The 22,664-nt window shown below is 38.4% G+C and overlaps 1 protein-coding gene across 1 annotated transcript in view; it reads left to right on the forward strand.

Annotated features, from left to right (window-relative positions):
- Positions 1–1,255: 1,255 nt before the first annotated feature.
- The window catches only part of DTNA (dystrobrevin alpha), a 204,161-nt gene continuing 182,752 nt past the window's right edge, over positions 1,256–22,664 (forward strand). Inside the window, exon 1 of the mRNA XM_081253018.1 lies at positions 1,256–1,344. The gene's annotated coding sequence lies outside the window, so the exon portion shown is untranslated. The remainder of the gene's footprint in view (positions 1,345–22,664) is intronic.

A 22,664-nucleotide genomic window follows, 5' to 3' on the forward strand; every position in this document is an offset into this window, starting at 1 on the left:
TTTATGTCCTGTTAAATAAATATAATGCAATCATGAATATATCTGAGAACTTGGATTAGAGGCAGGGGGGAGTTATTGTATAGAATTTTCTCTATGAACCCAAGAGCCTAGGAGGCCTGAAGCCATGAAAGTTAAAAATAATTATGCCCTTGTTTTAGATAACCTGGGCCGAAGAAGACAGTTGGGAGAGGAAAGCAAAGAGTGGGTCTGGAGACAGAGGCCACCTCCCACCAGCCAGAGTCCCTTCCTTTTCTGGCTTTATTGCCATCAGACATCTTCTCTGCTTTATTTGCTGTGATCCCCCTTCTCCCCATTATCTTCCTTCTTCTGAACATGGGATTTCCTGACTTCACATTTCTGCTGCTTCAAGCCACCTAGCACGTGAGATAGTAACATCCAGCCTGTGTGTTGGTGAGAAGAAGAAAGGGGGGAAGGGAAGGGGAAGAAAGAAAGGTGGGAAAGACTAGCTGATGAGAGATGGTGGGTAAAGCATCTGGTCACTTTCATGCAGCAGGACTCATGGGCAAATTGCCGTGTGTGACCTGGAGCCTCTCCTTCCATTCTCATCTGTAAGTTTTCTCAGAAGGCAAAAGATTATAAAAATCATTCCACCTTGTTAGGAAACACCAACAGACCACATTCTGAACTAGTTACTCTCTACGTCATTGCTCTACAACATCATAAAGCGTGCAGATCATTCAATCGTATCAGGGTGCCTCTGCGGTAGCCTACACCTACATCTACCATTGGAGGGGATGCCAGTCTGAGGATTCTGCCTTCAACTGTAGTTTCCTTGGCTTTAGGAGAAATTATGGTGACACAATATTCCAGAAAATTACCAACTTGGGAAACAGAAGATTCCAGGTTTTCCCATTTCTGGGTTTTTAATCAACCAAAAACAAGAGGCAGTGTTAGCAGCCCAAGGTTCAAGGCTACTCTGTTACTAACCAGCTGCTTAATCTTGAACAGTCACTTTACCCCTCTGGTCCTCACCATCCTCCTCTGTAAAACAACTTCTGGCACAAATGTCTATTTTTTCAACATTTCTTAGAGTAAATGAAAACCAAAGTTCTGAGTTGAGTATTACAAATCGTTCTTAGTGGATGAATGGATTTGTAAAACACCATATGTTCTAGATCTGCCCATTCTGTTTCTGTAATAAACATGTAAGTGTGAGTTGCTTAGTTAAATAAAAGTGTATTTTCTCATTGCAGATAAGTGAGATTTACCAGTCCCTGGATGAAACGCTTGGAAAGTCTTTAAATGCCAGAGTTGACTGCCATTTCAAAGAAAAGAAAATAGATGGTTTTGAAAAGTTCATGCTGTTTCTTCATTGAATTTTAGGTGAGTGAGTCTGAGACAAGAAATTTAAGATGGACATTGAACTATTTCCCCTTAAAGTGTTTCTCTTCTTTGCATGAAAAGAAAATGGGGTTCAATATAACCAGCATTTTATACTTTTAATGAGGTGCCACATAGTGAAAGACTTAGTTTCTGTGCCTTTTGTTTATTTTTTTTTATTATCAGAAACCATCTTGAATGATGAGGTGTAAGATACAGAGATGACCTTGACATCTTTTGCTGATTTCTATTAAGCAGATGCGGTAATGCTTCATTCTATTCTACAGGTCATCAAGTTTTTAAATATATAACAGTATTTAACATCAAAGTAATAAGCCAAAATGAGCTAAGACTATGTTTTAATGACATAAATGAGAGAAAAATTTAATGGTGATAATGACAGTTTAATCATTACAGGTCTGGGTGTGAGATAAGGCTAACATTTCAGAGGCTGCCCACTGGGAGATCTCATATTGCTTAATTTAAGGTAGGGCATGGTTTAGGTTAGGTGTGGTTTTCAAACTGCTGTGCACAATTAAGCATGCACATGTGCTCACACACTAAGCTTTGTTTTCCTGATCATGAGATAGATGGATATATATTTTTTACATTACCATACATAATTACCCTTCCATGCTACAAGAGACATGAGCGTACAAATTGGTGCTTTACTATTAGTCTGCAGTACGCCACTGTCATTTCTCAGCAGAACAGAGAGGAATAGAGGAATTGAGTGGTGGTCTTATTGAGGAAATTGTGTGGCTTTTTCCACCTCCTCCTGAGTCCTGTTTTCAAAGTGTGGCTTTATTATCTACTTTAAAGAATGGTGATTTCCAGAACATCAGAATGTACCTCTGTTCACAGTTCTGAATAAAACAATGCAACTGGCAGAGCATTGACCACTGTCTAACTCTAATCCAAAAAGACAGTGATGATTCCTTTCTACCTTTTATTAACTTCAAAGTGAAGGTGGATTATTGTCTCATCATCTTAAGGGTGTGTAAATTTGGTTTATTGAGGTCATATGTGGAACTAAAATGGTGATTTCATTTATTTACAAGATATTTGTTGAATGTAATTCCTAGGAGCTAAACTTAATGCCCTTTAAAAATATCAGTAAATCAATTTGCCTAGTGTAACATTGCTCCGGAAGAGAAAATGAACATGGAAAACTTATTTTCTTAACTTACTTAACTCTCAGCTTTCCACTGTGCCGGTCTGTGCCTGTTTTGAACTTCACGTCCTCTCCTTGCCCTGCTCCTATTCTGCTGATTCCTTGGGAGCTGACCTCTAGAGGCTGGGTTTTCCAGCCCCCAGACCCACCCCCTGTTGCCTCTAGCTTCCCCCAGTGACCTTGAACTCTGAGCTCCAGTAATGTCACCTCTTCCCTCTGTCCCTTGAGACTTGTGGGTAGTGGTGTCTGTGGCTTCCTGCTGGTACTAACCTCCAGGTTGATTTGCTATCCTTAGTTTAGCTTCTCAATTCTTCCATCATCTGTATAACCATTTTCCTGTATTAAATTCCATCTGTTTTAAATATTTAGACTGTTTTCTCTTTCTTGGTTAGATCCTAACCGACCCATCAGTGCTTCATTAATTTCTCCCAAAATTATTAGAAGAAAAATGAACAGGGATTACTTGCTTCTCCCAAGGAAAATAAATGATTCTCAGGAAAGAAAATTTAAATTAAATGTAAAACTGGATATTTTTACACTGAAAAAAACTAACCTAATATATTTAAAGCCATATTCTAAGCTATACAATATTGCAGCATTAACTTGTTAGTGTTAACAGTCTTTGTCAATATTCCTATTTTGCGTATCAAATTAATGGGAAGATTTTTTAAATTCTCAGATATGCACCAAATATGAGTTTTACTTTTCTAATATTCGCATTTCACAAGCTTCTGTATGACCAATATAAGAACTTCATAGGGCATCAGTCTCATTCCTACATTCACATTTAAATCTCAGGCCTCAGATTTATTTTATTATGGATCTGATCACTGTCTTTCAGTAATGGTTGTTTGCTATTTGAAGATCCCTTATGGTCTGAACATTTCCCATGTCCCTTAATAAAAACTGAATATATTGGAAAGCAAAGTGATGAGGATGCCAAAGTCTGTCTTCTTTGACAGGCAAACAATTCACCACTGCCCCACAATCGCACTCACTCTAAAGGGCTTCCTGGATATTAAAGAGGCTTTGTACTTAATCATTTTGGCACTTCACTTGGTTATTTTTTACGCAAGTGCCTCGCTATTTTCATTTCCTTCTCATTTATTTATGTAGACATTTTCCTTTTCAATCTTTTCTCAGAGCTCATGACGACTGCTCATCTGCCCATTTTAATGTATTGTGGGTACACTCACAAGGACATGGTGTCCCTCCTACCAACAAATTTTCATCTGTTCAACCAATGTCAATGTTAAACCTGCAATGCCTAACTGAGAATCCTTTTAGACAATGTGAAAATGAGGTCATGAGCAGAATTTCTTGGACCCCTTCATAACCTAAAATTGGGAGACACAGGGATGTGTAGCTTAATGGTATGGTTTAAAATGCACTATATAACTGGTGTCCTCACATCTTCCTTAGTTTGGTACAACACTGAAAATTCTAATCATTCACATTTCTCTCTTTATGGAAATGAGGCTTTATAAAGTCATATTCAGAAAAAATAGTCTTGGGAAGAGAAATGCACCCATTAATAATTCATACTACATTACACATAAGTCGAATGAATTAGCAAGGAAGAAACTCCTGAGACAGTGATGCAAACACTCAGCTTCTGAGAGTTTGGTACACATGAGTGGGCAGAGACTACTGAAATCATCTCACTAACTTCGTAATACTGCCTGGTGGGTCAAGGGGAACACCCATCATAAAAGGTAACTCAGGCTGAACATACCTTAATGTCATATTGGAGGAGGGGATAGGAGAAGTGGAATTATTAGTCCTGAAACTAATGAGCAACATTATGAATAGATATTTTAAATCACTGGTGCCCAAAGAGTTGTAGAACGTGCTTTAACCAAGATATAGTCGTAGTACTTCTGCTGAACCACAGAATATGATGTTGGAAAAATCAAGTGCTATACATCTGTTAAGAGAAATCATCTGTTATCCTCATCTTTGTGTTACCAAGTCCAAGCTCTTACTGCTCCCTGCACAACAGGCCAATAAATTGAAAGACAAGTTATTGGGACAAGGAATAATGACTTTATTTGGAAAGCTGGCAGACCAAGAAGATGGTAGACTCGTGTCCCAAAGAACTATCTTGCCTGAGTTAGAATTCAGGCTTCTTTTATACTAAAAGGGGAGGCAGTAAAGTCAAACATTTCCTGGTTCTGGTCAGCCAGATGTGTTAATTTCTTCCTCCCTGCAGTCATTCACAGGTGAGCCTAGTCAGGATGTTTCCTGTGAGCCAAACAAAGGCATCTTAGCTTAACACTCATTACCTGGGAAGAAGAGTTCCCAGAAATGGGCCATTGTGTATAATTTAAGCTTATAGACAGCATCCTTTTAGTGATTAACTTGTAATAGTATACAAAAGTTCTTCCCTATTATATTTGCATCCCTGGAAACAAGCACAGTGCTTGGCACACTGTACATAATTTCTAAACAAACAATTGGTGAATAAGGACATAGGCACAAAGCAATTGCTGGTTAATGCTTACTGAGTTCCTACTTTACACCAAACACTGTTTTGTATGAACGTATACTTCATTTCATGTTTAAACAAATCTATAAGTAATATTATCATCTCCTTTCTTAAAGATGAGGAAACTAGGGCGCAGGAAGGTTAAATAACCTGCCTGAGGTTCAGTAAATTGGGGTGAAAATTCAAATCCAGGCAGTCTGGCTTAGAGCCTGAGCACTTAATTATTATGCTGCACTGTCTCTTGTGTAATATAGTCATCAAGTAACTTTAAAACACAGAAGTAACATTGTTTATTATCTTAAAATGTATGTCATTCTAGAATAAACCTGTATTAAGAAATCTTGCTTAAATCTCTAACAGCCTCACTTTGAACACAGATTCCCTCTTTTCAGTGTTCCTAGTCTCCTTTCCTTTTAAAACATGACTGCCTAAATCAACTTCCTAATTGACATTCAGATCTCATCATTTCCATTCTTTAATGGTTTGTCCTGATGTTAATATTTTAAAACCCTATTGCTCTTTCAAGCCATTTGCTTAATGGAAGAATGTATAATCTTGAGCAGCAAGTTACTTAAGCTCTCTGAGCTTCACATTCCCCACCTGAAAAGATATATCTAATTTGTTGTGAAGACTAGAAAATAATATCCATTAAACAACAAAGTACAGTTCCTCGTATGTAATAGGTACCCAGCAGAACAGCAGCTGATCTAGTTAACCTCACCCACTTCAATCTTGAAGCCACTGTTGGCTGCCCCATCAACTGCAGAGCAAAAGCTGCCTGCTGTATTCCTTAGCATGTCATAATAGAAGCACAACAGACCCCCTGAGTCTCAGCACCTGCCTTTGTTCCTCATCAGTTGACCTTTGCTAACATGGGGATGATCTGCCTTCTCTGAGCCTTGTTCTTTTTGCCTTCACTTTTGCTCATGCTGGTTCTTCTGCCTAGACGTTTCTCACATCCATACCCCCCTCTAAATCCCCCCTCACCCACAAGCACACATGCACTCTTCAAAGACTTGGAATATCTTAGTCATCTTTCAAGATCCACCACCTCTATTGCTATTATAGGTTCAGTGAAGTCATTGATGAACTCCTCCTGGCTCAACAGTTATCAGTCCTATCTCTGAATTCACATAGCCCTTTGGGCCATTTCTAGGAGATCAGCTCCTATTGTAGACAAGAGAAAGAAAAACCATCTCATTCAGTCACTCACAGTCTCATGTAATTCCTCATGTTATCTGTCCATCTTCCCTTTGTCAAGGACAAGTACCAAGTTTTTTGGTTAGTATTTGAAACTTCTTTACCAAGCTCAGAGTAGTCCCTTTTGGTTTTGAATGAAGCATGAGAAAAGTTTGAGTGTTTTTAGTGTGGTGAAGATTCTAATACTTCGCCCAGCCATTACAACAAAAGGGGAGCACTCCATCAGGGGAAAGGGGACCTTATAGGGAGGATCTGTACCATTCTGTGCCAAGCACCAAAACAGGTGCTCCACAAACATTATCATTTAATTTTCATAACAACCCTTCAAATTGCCTATTATTTCCCTTCTTATTTAGACAAAAACTAGGATTCCAAGAGTTAAGGTAAATTGTTAATGTCACATTTCTGGTAAGTGGCAGGACAAGAATGTTAAGTCATATCTTTCTACTGAAGCAAATGCCACTCTAAAAGAGCTTTTCAGTTTAATCCTATAAGAAGAATATGTTTGTAACATAATGCTACAATTTTCCATTTAGAATATTCCCTTAGGGTAAGCTATTTATAAGTCCACAAATCTTTTTTTCATGGCAAATAAGTTTATGTTTAGGTTGGTGCTAAAAATAGCACTATTTCTGTTCAACAAGAGTTTAAAAGATATAGCACCTTGCGGTTCTGACACCTATTTGTGCAAATACCTCATTTATTAATGTGAGCATCAGCCTGGAAATGATGTCTAAAGCTGTAGACTGATAGAATTTGGGGGCTAAATGTTATGTCGAATTACCACTAGAACTGGGGACTTTTAAAGGCAAGGATTTCTCTTCCTTTTTCCTCCTTCAGAATATTTATGAAATGAATATTTATAACTAATTACGAAAGGATTTGTATTGAATGCGAAATAAAAATTTCTCTAGACATAAAAACACTATTAGCACTTCTTAAGAGAGTACATAAACTTGTTCTGAATTTTTTTAAATCATATGATTCAAATACCATGTATAATATAAGAATTATAACTGATATGAAATAAAACTCCAAGTTTTCAAAAAATGAAAGACAAATATGATATCACTTATATGTGGAATCTAAAAAATTATACAAATGAACTTATTTACAAAACAGAAATAGATTCACAGACATAGAAAACAAACTTATGGTTACCAAAGGGCAAATGTGGGTAGGGATAAATTAGGAGTTTGGGATTAACATATACACACTACCATATATAAAATAGGTAGAGAACAAGGACATACGGTATAGCACAGGGAAATATATTCAGTATCTTACAATAACCTATAATGGAAAAGAATCTGAAAAAGAATATATATCTACACATATATATGTATATAACTGAATCACTTTGTTGTACACCTGAAACTAGCACAACATTGTAAATCAACTATACTTCAACCAAAAAAAAAAAAGCAATCCTCTGACTTCATTTTAATTGCAAAAATCAGTATCCAGAGAAGGGTTCCTTCTCTTTGTGAAAAATCCTAATGATTGTTATGCCACATTTTTATTCCTATAATGATCATTCATTTATTCATTTGTTCTTTAAATATATATTACACATCTCTTATGCTCTCTGACCCTGCACTAGGAACCTGGTAGCCTGAGACAAATAAGGTATAATTCTTCTGAGTAATATTCTAGTTAGACTTGCCACAGATTATGTCTTAGCACTGTAGAATTTCAGCATCATAGGGGATATTTTAGATTGTCTAACCTAGACCCTTGTTCTTGTCCGTTCAGGCTACAATAACATCATACCAGAGACTATGTAGTTTATTAAAGACAGAAATTTATTTCTCACAGTTCTGCCGTCTGAGAAGTACAAGATCAAGACACCAGCATGGTCAAATTCTGGTGAGGGCCTATTTCCTGCTTCATAGCAGGTGCTTTGTCTCCTGTCCTTATATGCAAATGGGGCTTAGGAGCTCTGTTAGGCCTTTTTTATAAAAGCACTAATCTCATTCACGAGGGCCCCACCCTCATGACCTAATCACCTCCTGAAGTCCCCACATCTAATACCATCACATTGGGCATTAGGATTTCAACATATGAACTTTGGGGGGACACAAACATTCAGACCACAGCAACCCCTTAATTTTACATTGAGGAAGTTGAGACCCAGAAAAGTTAAGTAATACCCCCAATATCAGCAGCAAAGCCACACCTAGGACCTATCTGAGTCTCTTACCACCTAGCTGCTCTCCTCCATGAAACAAACAAGCCAATATTCCTATATTCTTGATCTTATTTTCCCCCAAGAGAGGTTTCCACATGTAAGGAGAGAAGACTGAGGAAATAAGCTTGATTTGGGTTTTATTTATAATACATAGAAGTAGGGTTACTATTCATCAAGGACTTACTGAGAATTAACTAAGTATCAGGAGCTTTGCTAGGTGCTGAACATCTGGCTAAGCAAAACCAGAAATGTCTTCCTGGCCCACATCTTGCTTACTGTCTTGTGTGCATGTGTGTGAAACCGCAGCATAAAAGCCCTAAATTGCCCTTTAATAGGAATCTCAAAACAGTCCAACTGATGGTAGGCATAATGTGATGCCAAAAACTGGCAACTAAAGTGATTGTAACATATTCACAGTAAAACAATGCAGTCCATAAGTACATTATATATAAAAACAAAAAGATACTTTTCTGTGTCTTTGGCTTACTGCTGTTATATGGATAACTTAACATTCCAGAAGTGAAAAATAAGTTTTTAAAAATACGAGCATATGTACTGTGCTGATCTTTGAATAATATAAATATGTAATATCTTAGAAAAAATAAGAATTCTATTCGCATTTCCAGATTATGTCCCTGCCTACTGGGTTATCTTTTGTTGGTTGATTTTCCCAGAAGTTTGCAGAATGCTATTTACCTTTACATAAGTATGATTTGAAAAATTGTGATCATCACAAGAATGGATGGAACAGTGTTTCCCTGTCAAAACACTAAGGATTATGATGTTTACAAAAGTTAATAACAATGTGCTTTAATGCTAGTATATTCTTATGAGTGACTATTTATTGTTTTAGCTTGCATTTTAATCATCAGTTGATTTTTTTGTAGCTTTCAAAATCTGACTTTTAAATCTGTACAGCGTTTATTTTAGCAAAATCTTAAACTGTGAATCTGATATTTCCAAATCATCAAAGCAGTTGAATAAGGTAGTTCTCTATTCTGTCAATTCCTAACAATTCTGTAACCATGAGCTAGAAATTTTACTGTTTATGTATCTAATATGCTTTCAGACTCAGATAAACACTTGCCATAATCTTTCTTCCAATTCTAGGTGCATAGATAAGTAAGGTGGCTGTCTTTTTCTAAAAACATGTTTTATCATTATACCATTCCTTCCTAATATATATAAACAACTCCTAGAACCACATGGTTTCCTTTCTGAAGTTGAATTTCTTCCCAGAGTAGTAGCAGCCACAAAAGGCACATAGGGGGAGAAAAAAGCCTACCACTCTCCAGATAAGACTACATTCTTTTTTTTTTTATAGAAGTGTAGTTGATTTACAATGTGTTACTCTCTGCTGTACTGCAAAGTGACTCAGTTATACACATAGATCCATTCTTTCTTAGGTTCTTTTCCATTATGTTTTATCCCAGGATATTGAATATAGTTCCCTGTGCTATACAGTAGGATCTTGTTGTTTATCCATTCTAACTGTAATAGTTTGCATCTACTAACCCCAAACTCCCAGTCCATCCCTCTCCCTTGACAACCACAAGTCTGATCTCTAGGTCTGTGAGTCTGTCTCTGTTTCATAGATAGGTTCATTTGTGCCATACTTTAGATTCCACATATAAGTGATATCATATGGTATTTTCAGACAAGACTGCATTCTTACCATTCAGCCATAGCAAATGAGCCTCTCATGACCTCAGTTCAATAGGCCCCCTGATTTAGCACCCCCCCCACTTCAATTCATATACCTCCTACACGGCCGACAATGCCACCTTGAGTAATACAAAGCATGCCACCACCTCAAACCCTGCCACATTGCCACAATACTTTGAATTCTCTCTTGGCAAGAAACTTTTGCAGACATTAGTCACAATAATAAGATAACCCTAATATAAAAAGCTTCCTAGTTTCTCCTGGAGTCTCCCTTCCTACATTACAAGGAGTGAAAGGGCCTGAGAAGCAGGCTTTGTAAACCCCTGTCCGAAACTCAGTTCTTAACCGGAATTCCTCCAGCCAATAAAAAGGACTCTGAGATTTTCCATAGCATCCAGCTCTGAGGCTGTGGTGTGTAGGGCTGTCCCCTTGTAAGCATGAAGGCTTTTCAGGAAAATAGTATTAATCCACTTTCTGAAAGATAGTAAAGGCCCTCCTCGTATTTTGCCTTACATAATAACAAAGATAATCGTCTAGTTCAGCTCATGAGTGCCTTCTCATTAAAATACCCAGATCCCTTTCATACTCACATGTAGAGTCCATGCTTAATGTATACTTACTGCAATGAGCTGCGGTTGCCTGGTAACCAGTGCAGGTGTATCCGAGAGTCTGAAGAACATGAATGAATAACTGAACCATTGACATTAGTTTCAGCTGGGTGACCCACACCTTAATTCTGCACTAGCCATCCCAGACATTTCTGATGGGCTGGTGGAACAGTAGCTTTCTCAGAAGTAGCTCATTAAATCATGAAAGTGAGAATTAGCATTTAATGTAACGTTCCTTTCTGTGGTCTGATAGGGGTTGAGAGAATGACCATAGAAGCAAAGAAGCTGGATCCCAACATCTTTGATATAGTTTTTACAGGATACAGAATGAAATGTCTACTAGGGCTCACGCTCTCAAACAGCTTTTTCTGAATGCTTGTGATTCTGTTTGATCAGTTTTGGGAGGAAATTATTTCAGCATTTATTCCATTCTTTGATAATATTACCTTTTCCAAATTGAATTTTTTTCTTATACTTTTTATTTTTTCACCAGCTTTCCTGAGATATGATTGACAAATAAAAATTTTATATATTTAATATACAATATGATTTTTTAAAGATGTACAATATGATGGTTTAATATACATATGTATTGGGAAATGCTTACCACAATCTAGTTAATTAATACATCCATCACCTCACAGAGTTACTGTTTTTTTGTGTGTGTGGTGAGAACACTTAAGATCTGCTCTGTTGGAAACAGATTCACAGACGTAGAGAAGAGACTTATGGTTGCCAAGGGGGAGGGGGTTGAGAGGGGTGGGCTGGGAGTTTGGGATTATTCATCTTATAACTGAAAGTCCAAGTTGAATGTTTAAGGATTCATTTCTCCCCCTGTTGAAAGTCCATTGTTTTAAAAAGCAGCACAGAAGCAAAGGGAAAGTGGACTTTTAGCGGTTGGTGAAATTAACCCATAAGATAAAAAATACCTGATACATTTTGAAGAAAACACCAACAACAACTCAAAGGTCATCCACATAACACCATTCTGTTCCAACTGGGCTGCTTGCTTGTATGCCTGGGGACTTAAACCCCAGGGTAAAATACTGCCCCTTGAGTATTTTACTCAAGTAAATAGGAGAGGGGACATTCCATTTTTATGAAGACAGCAATTACTAAACAACTGAGTTGAAAGCAAAATTAGCATGAATTTTTAAGGGGAAAAATCAGACATCAAGGAAATGCTAGCGTTGGAAAGTGATTCTGCCGTCAGACCCCACCCTCACGTCCTGCTATTCCTTCACCTTCCTGTGCCCATGGAGAGGGAAATCTGAAGTACACCAGACAAGATGCACACTTCAGTGCTTAGAAAGAAGGATTTTTTTTTTTTTTTTTGCCATGGCTCACGGGCCCAGCCGCTCCACGAAATGTGGGATCTTCCCGGACCGGGGCATGAACCAGCGTCCCCTGCATCGGCAGGCGGACTCTCAACCATTGCACCACCAGGGAAGCCCGAAAAAGGGATGATTTTTTACTTAAATAGGAAAAATGTCACTAGTCATAACAAAGCCATTTGTGTGGGCTGTGTCCTATATGTAGACAGGATAAAATCATCTACCTCTGTTTCTGAAGAGGTGTACAAAGACCTGCTCACCTGACTCTAAAGCAATTGTTCTCAGCCAGGGGCCTGACGGTGTGGAGGGCTATTAGCATCTAGTGAGTGGAAGCCAGGATGCAGCCAAATGTGCTACAGTGCTCAGAACAGTCTCTTAAAGGAAAGAATTTATCTGCCCCCAAATGTCAATAATGCCAAGATTGAGAAATATTAAGGGCCACGGTACTGTGTACCAGGCTCCACATTAGGTACTTTCTGTATGTTATCTATTTAATATTCACCACCGTTCCACTAGCTAGATACTAGTATCATCCTCACTTTTAGATGATGAAATTGAGGCTCAGAAGGTTAAGAAAGTTGCTCAAGGCCATGCAGTCAGCAACGAGTGCACCCTGAATTCAAAGTAGACGAGATTCCAAAGATCTGCTCCTCTCAGCCCACTATGCTCCTCTGTTCAGAATACCTACATCAGCCGCCTTCTGTGCTCTGTGTAACTGCGTGTCCAGAGGCTCCCTATTAAAATGCATGTGTGTCATCTGGGCAGGCTGACAAGATGGTGAATCATGGCTATCCGTCCATCCCCACAGTCTACAGTGAATTGCCTGGGTGCTAGGGATGTGGACTGGACCAGAGGAGATGATGATGTTAAAAGGGGAGACAAAAGATTCCTGAAAAAGGAAATTTCACTTTAAAAAGCCTCTCTTTGGAAGATAACTTTGGTGGGGAAGATGGGATCCCAGGACAGAACTTGGGATATAGAAAAGGCCAACTGTGCACTGTAGATCTGACGGTATGAACTAGAGTATCTGAGGAAGCAAGCATCTCGTTCTAAAGGAGATGACAGGCTAATTGCTCCTGTTGTAGAAGCCCCCTGGCCTCCCCCTCAGTGAGTCTGAGCTACCAGAAGAGAAAGGGCAGCCGTTAGGCCGGGGCAGGGCAGCACCCCCAGGAAATGTCAATAATCACCAGACAGGAAGCAAACCATTCACGTTAGCCAGTACTTGGGGAAGAAAGAACCCCATCATCTGTAGCACGTGAAAAGAAAGCACAGTTGGGATTCACAACTCCCTCAACCTAGTCCTTCACACAATCTAGCATCTGCTGCTTTTCTGGCCGTCTGAGTCCTGTACTTTTTCAGGCTCTTCTTGGGCCTTAACTCACCACTCACTCAGCCTGTGCACCAGCCATACAGAATCATTCGCTGTTTCCTCATCCACCAAGTTTTTCTTTTCTCCCTGAGTCTCTTTTTTGAGTGAAGAGACCTTTCCCAGAAACTCCCTTTTTTAGTTTCCTAAGGCTGCTCTAACAAATTACCACCAATGAGGTGGCTTAAAACAACAGAACCTTATTCTCTCGTAGTTCTGGAGGAGAGAACACTGAAGCTGAGGTGCTGGCAGAGCCATGCTCCCTCTGGTCTCTAGGGAAGAATCCTTCCGGGCCTCTTCCTAACTTCTGGTGGCTTCAGCAATCATTGGAATTCCTTGGCTTGTAGTTGTGAGACTCCAACCTCTGCTTCTGTTTTCACATGGTCTTCTGTGTGTGTGTGTCTCTCCATCCTTTCCTCTTCTTTTTTTTTTTTTTAAGAGACAGAGACTGATCATTCATTTATTCAACAAGTATTTATTGAGCGTTTACTATATGACAGCACTCATATAGGAACTTGGGATAAATCATTGAACAAAATGGACACATATCCCTGATTTTGTTGAGTATTCCTTCTAGTGCTGTGTGTTGAAGACAAGATCAAATCTTACTTCAAGACAATCCTGGGCTTCCCAGTTTTGTTTTGATAAATTATTAATTTTGTTTAAATGAGTTTGTATTGTGTTTTATCATTTGGACCTAAAATGACCCTGCCTAACACAGGCAGTAATAGACTTAAAAAATATCTGTGTTGCATGACACGGTACTCTTCCTTCTTTACTAATTGTGCCTAGCTGAAATTTAAGAATATCCATCAATTTCCAAATTCAGACAGGTACGCAATTATTTATCCTTTGTTCCTTCAAAAAATATTTACTGAATAACTACTGGAGCTGGGATGAAATTGGTACACAGTTGACTAACTTCTCTGCAGAGCTTACAGTGTGTCAGATGACAGATATTACACTAATGAATACCAAAATATATTTATGTGTATATAACATTTCAAATCATGATATTGCCATGAGAAAAGTGTCATGAATGAAAAGAATAGTACGTCACAGAGTGCCAGCGGAGAGATTAGCATAGGCATGCTGATCAAGTAAGAACAGGTTAAGGAACACTTAAACCTGGTTTAGTGAACTTGACAGATGATTTTTTTTTCACAACTCACACACACACTGTATTTTATTTTTACAGGAGATAAATAAACTGACACCAAGCATTGTAAATGGATGACCACAACAAAAGCGACAATGATTGCAATTACCAAACACGAAACACACTCATACTATGTCATAATATTGACATTCAGTCCAGGAATCCTCCACTGTAACAGCTCCTTTACTTTGCATTGAATTGATTTGTATATTTTTTGTCTCTGAGTCCTTGTGGGATTTCTTTTTTTTATTCAAACAGAAAGTCACAAAAATTATAATCATCCTCATCAGTTCACTCAGTCCCATGTAATTAATTTTTTTCTTCATCTGGAACTTTTGTTAGCATTTTTATGAATTCATCAGTTTTCCATTAGACTTCTGAAAATGCTTATTCATTCAGTTCAACAGTATAGTCAGTTACCAGAAACCTATACTTGTCAGAGTCTTTTCCATGAATTCCTTGAAGATGAAACCCTTTCATAGGAACATTTTTGCGAAAACATCAGAGTACACCCAGAACTGTCTGTAAATGACAAAAGACTTAAAAATGACCACAGTTAAATATTTGATGAAAGTTAATAATAATGCAATTGACAAGGAAATTTATTTTTGAGTTATACATTTTTAAGTAATAACTAGAATTGTGACATAACATTATACCAGATCATATAAGATTTTTAGAAATTTCATGTAATGTCTGAAACATTTATATTAACATATTTCCATACAAATAACCCAAAGAAAGTTTAGTATTAGTTGTTTTTGGTTTGTTTGTATGTTGTTTTATACTGTAGGTTCATATTAATCATCAATTTTATACACATCAGTGTATACATGTCAATCCCAATCGCCCAATTCAGTACACGACCATCCCCACCCCACCGCGGTTTTCCCCCTTAGTGTCCATATATTTCTTATCTACATCTGTGTCTCAACTTATGCCCTGCAAACCGGTTCATCTGTACCATTTTTCTAGGTTCCACATACATGTGTTAATATACGATATTTGTTTTTCTTTTTCTGACTTCACTCTGTATGACAGTCTCTAGATCCATCCACGTCTCAACAAATGACTCAATTTCGTTCCTTTTTATGGCTGAGTAATATTCCATTGTATATATGTACCACATCTTCTTTATCCATTCGTCTGTTGATGGGCATTTAGGTTGCTTCCATGACCTGGCTATTGTAAATAGTGCTGCAATGAACACTAGGGAGCATTCTTTTTGAATTATGGTTTTCTCTGGGTATATGCCCAGTAGTGGGATTGCTGAATCATATGGTAATTCTATTTTTAGTTTTTTAAGGAACCTCCATACTGTTCTCCATAGTAGCTGTATCAATTTACATTCCCACCAACAGTGCAAGAGGGTTCCCTTTTCTCCACACCCTCTCCAGCATTTGTTGTTTGTAGATTTTCTGAGGATGCCCATTCTAACTGGTGTGAGGTGATACCTCATTGTAGTTTTGATTTGCATTTCTCTTAGTGGTGTAATTAGTGGTGTTGAGCTTTTCATGTGCCTCTTGGCCATCTGTATGTCTTCTTTGGAGAAATGTCTATCTAGGTCTTCTGCCCATTTTTGAATTGGGTTGTTTGTTTCTTTAATATTGAGCTGCATGAGCTGTTTATATATTTGGGAGATTAATCCTTTGTCCGTTGATTCATTTGCGAATATTTTCTCCCACTCTGAGGGTTGTCTTTTCATCTTGTTTATGGTTTCCTTTGCTGTGCAAAAGCTTTGAAGTTTCATTAGGTCCCATTTGTTTATTTTTGTTTTTATTTCCATTACTCTAGGAGGTGGATCAAAAAAGATCTTGCTGTGATTTATGTCAAACAGTGTTCTTCCTATTTTTTCCTCTAAGAGTTTTGTAGTGTCTGGTCTTACATTTAGGTCTCTAATCCATTTTGAGTTTATTTTTGTGTATGGTGTTAGGGAGTGTTCTAATTTCATTCTTTTATATGTAGCTGTCCAGTTTTCCCAGCATCACTTATTGAAGAGACTTTCTTTTCTCCATTATATATCTTTGCCTCCTTTGTCATAGATTAGTTGACCATAGGTGTGTGGGTTTATCTCTGGGCTTTCTATCTTGTTCCATTGATCTATGTTTCTGTTTTTGTGCCAGTGCTGTATTGTCTTGATTACTGTAGCTTTGTAATATAGTCTGAAGTCAGGGAGTCTGATTCCTCCAGCTCCGTTTTTTTCCCTCAGTACTGCTTTGGCTATTCCATACAAATTTTGAGATGATTTGTTCTAGTTCTATAAAAAATGCCATTGGTAATTGGATAGGGATTGAATTGAATCTGTAGATTGCATTGAATCTGTAGATTGCTTTGGGTAGTATAGTCATTTTCACAATGTAGATTCTTCCAATCCAAGGACATCGTATATCTCGCCATCTGTTGGTATCATCTTTAATTTCTTTCATCAGTGTCTTATAGTTTTCTGCATACAGGTCTTTTGTTTCCCTAGGTAGGTTTATTCCTAGCTATTTTATTCTTTTTGTTGCAATGGTAAATGAGAGTGTTTTCATATTTTCTCTTTCAGATTTTTCATCATTAGTGTATAGGAACGCAAGAGATTTCTGTGCATTAATTTTCTATCCTGCAATTTTACCAAATTCGTTCATTAGCTCTAGTAGTTTTCTGGTGGCATCTTTAGGATTCTCTATGTATAGTATCATGTCATCTGCAAACACTGACAGTTTTACTTCTTCTTTTCCAATTTGTATTCCTTTTATTTCTTTTTGTTCTCTGATTGCCGTGGCTAGGACTTCCAAAACTACGTTGAATAATAGTGGTGAGAGTAGACATCTTTGTCTTGTTCCTGATCTTAGAGGAAATGCTTTCAGCTTCTCATCATTGAGAATGATGTTTGCTGTGGGTTTGACATATATGGCCTTTATTATGTTGAGGTAGGTTCCCTCTATGCCCACTTTCTGGAGAGTTTTTATCATAAATGGGTGTTGAATTTTATGAAAAGCTTTTTCTGCATCTACTGAGATGATCATATGGTTTCTATTCTTCAATTTGTTAATATGGTGTATCACATTGATTGATTTGTGTATATTGAAGAATCCTTGCTTCCCTGGGATAACTCCCACCTGGTGATGGCGTATGATCCTTTTAATGTGTTGTTGGATTGTGTTTGCTACTATTTTGTTGAGGATTTTTGCATCTATATTCATCAGTGATATTGGTGTGTAATTTTCTTTTTTTGTAGCATCTTTGTATGGTTTTGGTATCAGGGTGATGGTGGCCCCATAGAATGAGTTTGGGAGTGTTCCTCCCTCTGCAATTGTTTGGAAGAGCTTGAGAAGGATGGGTGTTAGCTCTTCTCTTAATGTTTGATAGAATTCACCTGTGAAGCCATCTGCTCCTGGACTTTTGTGTGTTGGAAGATTTTTAATCACGGTTTCAATTTCATTACTCGTGATTGGTCTGTTCATATTTTCTGTTTTTTCCTGGTTCAGTCTTGGAAGGTTATACCTTTCTAAGAATTTGTCCATTTCTTCCAGGTTGTCCATTTGATAAGCATAGAGTTGCTTATAGTAGTCTCTTAGGATGCTTTGTATTTCTGCTGTGTCTGTTGTAACTTCTCCATTTTCATTTCTAATTTTATTGATTTGAGTCCTCTCCCTCTTTTTCTTGATGAGTCTGGCTAAAGGTTTATCAATTTTGTTTATCTTCTCAAAGAAGCAGCTTTTAGTTTTATTGATCTTTGCTGTTGTTTTCTTTGCTTTTATTTCTGCTCTGATCTTTATGATTTCTTTCCTTCTGCTAACTTTGGGTTTTGTTTGTTCTTTTTCTAGTTCCTTTAGGTGTAAGGTTAGATTGTTTACTTGAGTTTTTTCTTGTTTCTTGAGGTGGGCTTTTACAGCTATAAACTTCCCTCTTAGAACTGCTTTTGCTTCATCCCATAGGTTTTGGATCATCCTGTTTTCATTGTCATTTGTCTGTAGATATTTTTTGATTTCCTCTTTGATTTCTTCAGTGATCTCTTGGGTATTTAGTAATGTATTGTTTAGCCTCCATGTGTTTGTGTTTTTTACATTTTTTCCCCTGTAATTCATTTCTAATCTCATAACATTGTGGTCATAAAAGATGCTTGATATGATTTCAATTTTCTTAAATTTACTGAGGCTTGATTTGTGACCCAAGATGTGATCTATCCTGGAGAATGTTTCGTGCGCACTTGAGAAGAAAGTATAATCTGCTGCTTTTCGATGGAATGTCCTATAAATATCAATTAAATCTATCTGTTCTATTGTGTCATTTAAAGCTTGTGTTTCAATATTACTTTTCTGTTTGGATGATCTGTCCATTGGTGTAAGTGAGGTGTTAAAGTCCCCCACTATTATTATGTTACTGTCGATTTCCTCTTTTAAGGCTGTTAGCAGTTGCCTTATGTATTGAGGTGCTCCTATGTTGGGTTCATGTATAATTGTTATATCTTCTTGGATTGATCCCTTGATCATTATGTAGTGTCCTTCCTTGTCTCTTGTAACATTCTTTATTTTAAAGTCTATTTTATCTGCTATGTGTATTGCTACTCCAGCTTTCTTTTGGTTTCCATTTGCATGGAATATCTCTTTCCATCCCCTCACTTTCAGTCTGTATGTGTCCCTAGGTCTGAAGTGGGTCTCTTGTAGACAGCATATATATGGGTCTTTTTGTGTCCATTCAGCAAGCCTGTATCTTGGTTGGAGCATTTAATCCATTCATGTTTAAGGTAATTATCATTATGTATGTTCCTATTATCATTTTCTTAATTGTTTTGGGTTTGTTTTTGTAGGTCCTTTTCTCCTCTTGTTTTTCCTGCCTAGAGAAGTTCCTTTGGCATTTGTTGTAGAGCTGGTTTGGTGGTGCTGAATTCTCTTAGCTTTTGCTTGTCTGTAAAGCTTTTGATTTCTCTCTCAAATCTGAATGAGATCCTTGCCGGGTAGAGTAATCTTGGTTGTAGGTTCTTCCCTTCATCACTTTAAATATATCATGCCACTCCCTTCTGGCTTGTAGAGTTTCTGCTGAGAAATCAGCTGCTATCCTTCTGGGAGTTCCCTTGTATGTTATTTGTCAATTTTCCCTTACTGCTTTCAATAATTTTTCTTTGTCTTTAATTTTTGTCAGTTTGATTACTGTGTGTCTCAGTGTGTTTCTCCTTGGGTTTATTCTGCCTGGGACTCTCTGTGCTTCCTGGACTTGGGTGACTATTTCTTTTCCCATCTTAGTGAAATTTTCGACTATAATCTCTTCAAATATTTTCTCAGGTCCTTTCTCTCTCTCGTCTCCTTCTGGGATCCCTATAATGCAAATGTTGTTGCATTTAATGTTGTCCCAGAGGTCTCTTAGGCTGTCTTCATTTCTTTTCATTCTTTTTTCTTTATTCTGTTCCACCGCAGTGAATTCCACCATTCTGTCTTCCAGGTCACTTATCCTTTCTTCTGCCTCAGTTATTCTGCTATTGATTCCGTCTAGTGTAGTTTTCATTTCAGTTATTGTATTGTTCATCTCTGTTTGTTTGTTCTTTAGTTCGTCTAGGTCTTTGTTAAACATTTCTTGCATCTTCTCAATCTTTGCCTCCATTGTTTTTCTGAGGTCCTGGATCATCTTCACTATCCTTATTCTGAATTGTTTTTCTGGAAGGTTGCCTATCTCCACTTCATTTAGTTGTTTTTCTGACGTTTTATCTTGTTCCTTCATCTGGTACATAGCCCTCTGCCTTTTCATCTTGTCTATCTTTCTGTGAATGTTGTTTTCGTTCCACAAGCTGCAGGATTGTAGTTCTTCTTGTTTCTGCTCTCTGCCCTCTGGTGGATGAGGCTATCTAAGAGGCCTGATGGGAGGGACTGGTGGTGGTTGAGCTGACTGTTGCTCTGGTGGCAGAGCTCAGTAAAACTTTAATCCACTTGACTGTTGATGGGTGGGGCTAGGTTCCCTCCCTGTTGGTTGTTTGGCTTGAGGCAACCCAACACTGGAGCCTACCTGAGCTCTTTGTTGGGGCTAATGACAGGCTCTGGGAGGGCTCACGCCAAGGAGTGCTTCCCAGAACTTCTGCTGCCAGTCTCCTTGTCCCCATGGTGAACCACAGCCATCCCCCACCTCTGCAGGAGACCCTCCAGCACTAGCAGGTAGATCTGGTTCAGTCTCCCCTGGGGTCACTGCTACTTCCCCTGGGTCCCAATGTGCACACTACTTTGTGCCCTCCAAGAGTGGAGTCTCTGTTTCCCCCAGTCCAGTCAAAGTCCTGCAATCAATTCCCACTAGTCTTCGAAGTCTGATTCTCTAGGAATTCCTCCTCCGGACCCCCAGGTTGGGAACCCTGACATGGGGCTCAGAACCTTCATTCCAGTGGGTGGACTTCTGTGGTATAAGTGTTCTCCAGTCTGTGAGTCACCCACCCAGCAGTTATGGGATTTGATTTTACCGTGATTGCGCCCCTCCTACCATCTCATTGTGGCTTCTCCTTTGTCTTTGGATGTGGGGTATCTTTTTTGGTGAGTTCCAGTGTCTTCCTCTCAATGATTGTCTAGCAGCTAGTTATGATTCTGGTATTCTCGTAAGAAGGAGTGAGAGCATGTCCTTCTACTCCACCATCTTGGTTCCTCTCGACAGATCCCTCTCCTTTTCTTATAAGGATACCAGTCATTGGATTTCGGGCTCACCCACTCTGGTATGACCTCACCTTGGTCCTTAACTCATTACATCTGCAAAGACTCTATTTCCAAATAAGGTGACATTCTCAGTTTCTGGGTAAATGTGATATTTTGAGGGACACTACTTGTATAAGTCAGAGTTCTCACAGAGAAACAGAACCAACAGGATATATAAAGAGATTTATTATAAGGAATTGGCTGACACATTTATAGAGACTAAGTCCCCAGATCTGTAGTCCAAATGCCTGAAAACCAGGAAAGCCGATGGAGTAAGTTTTGTGCCCCAGCTTGAAGAGCATCAGGCAGAGAGAGAAGATTCTCTTTCTTTCTATTTAGGCCTCCAGCAGATTGCATGAGAATCACCCACACTGAGTAGGGCAATCCACTTCACTAAATCTACCCACTCAAATGTTAATCTCATCTAGAAACACCCTCACAGACACACCCAGAATAATGTTGAGTGAAATAGCTGAGCACTTCACAGCCCAGTCAATTTGATACACAAAATTAACCATCACACTACTCAGTCCACTACAGGCACGCCTTGGAGATATTGTGGGTTCAGTTCCAGACCACCACTCTAAAGCGAATAGCCCAATAAAGTGAGTCACATGAAGTTTTTGGTTTCCCGGTGCATATAAAAGTTATGTTTACACTGTACTATAGTCTGTTAAGTGTGCAATAGCATACTGCCTTTAAAAACCATGTACAAATCTTAATTGAAAAATACTTCGTTGCTAAATAATGCCAACCATCCTCTGAGCCTTCGTCAATTCATTGTAGTAACGTCCAAGATCACTGATCATGCACCACCATGGCAAATATAATAATAATGAAAAAGTTTGAAATGTTTCAAGAATTACCAAAATGTGACACAGAGACAAAAAGTGAACAAATGCTGTTGGAACAATAGCACCTGTAGACTTGTACAGTGTAGGGTTACCACACATTGAACAATTTGTGAAGACACAATAAAACGAGGTATGCCTGTACACTCCCCCCTGCAGATTTTCCTTCATATTTTGCTGGCATCACTGGCAAGGTTATTGCAATAGCAGTGATTGACTTAGACCTTTCTGTGGGACCTACAGTGTAGCCATGGATAACAGTCCTGCTAGCAAATAAAAATAGAAGAATGAATATTGGGTAAGTAAACAACAAATCTGTTACATTTCCACACACTTCCTTTTTGTGAAACAGATCCACCCCTATTAGTTTATGCTTCGTCTATCTCTCTGTATGTCAAGGCTAGCTTGACACACAGGGGCAGTCAGACTTCAGAAAAGGTAGATTCAGGGGTTCAGAGGTTATGCACAGGACTCTGTCTCTTTCCCCTTTCTCAGCTCTGTTTTCCTCTAGTGTTGGATTAATATTTAAGCAGGCTCTACCCATGCAATGATGAAGAAAGCCACTGGCACCTCCCAGCATATACAATCTACCCAACCATAGATCACAGAGAAAAGAGCTGAACACTGTTTCTCACATGAC

This window comes from Mesoplodon bidens, assembly GCF_964165515.1.
Source record: "Mesoplodon bidens genome assembly, chromosome: 13".
Classification (NCBI taxonomy): Eukaryota; Metazoa; Chordata; class Mammalia; order Artiodactyla; family Ziphiidae; genus Mesoplodon; species Mesoplodon bidens.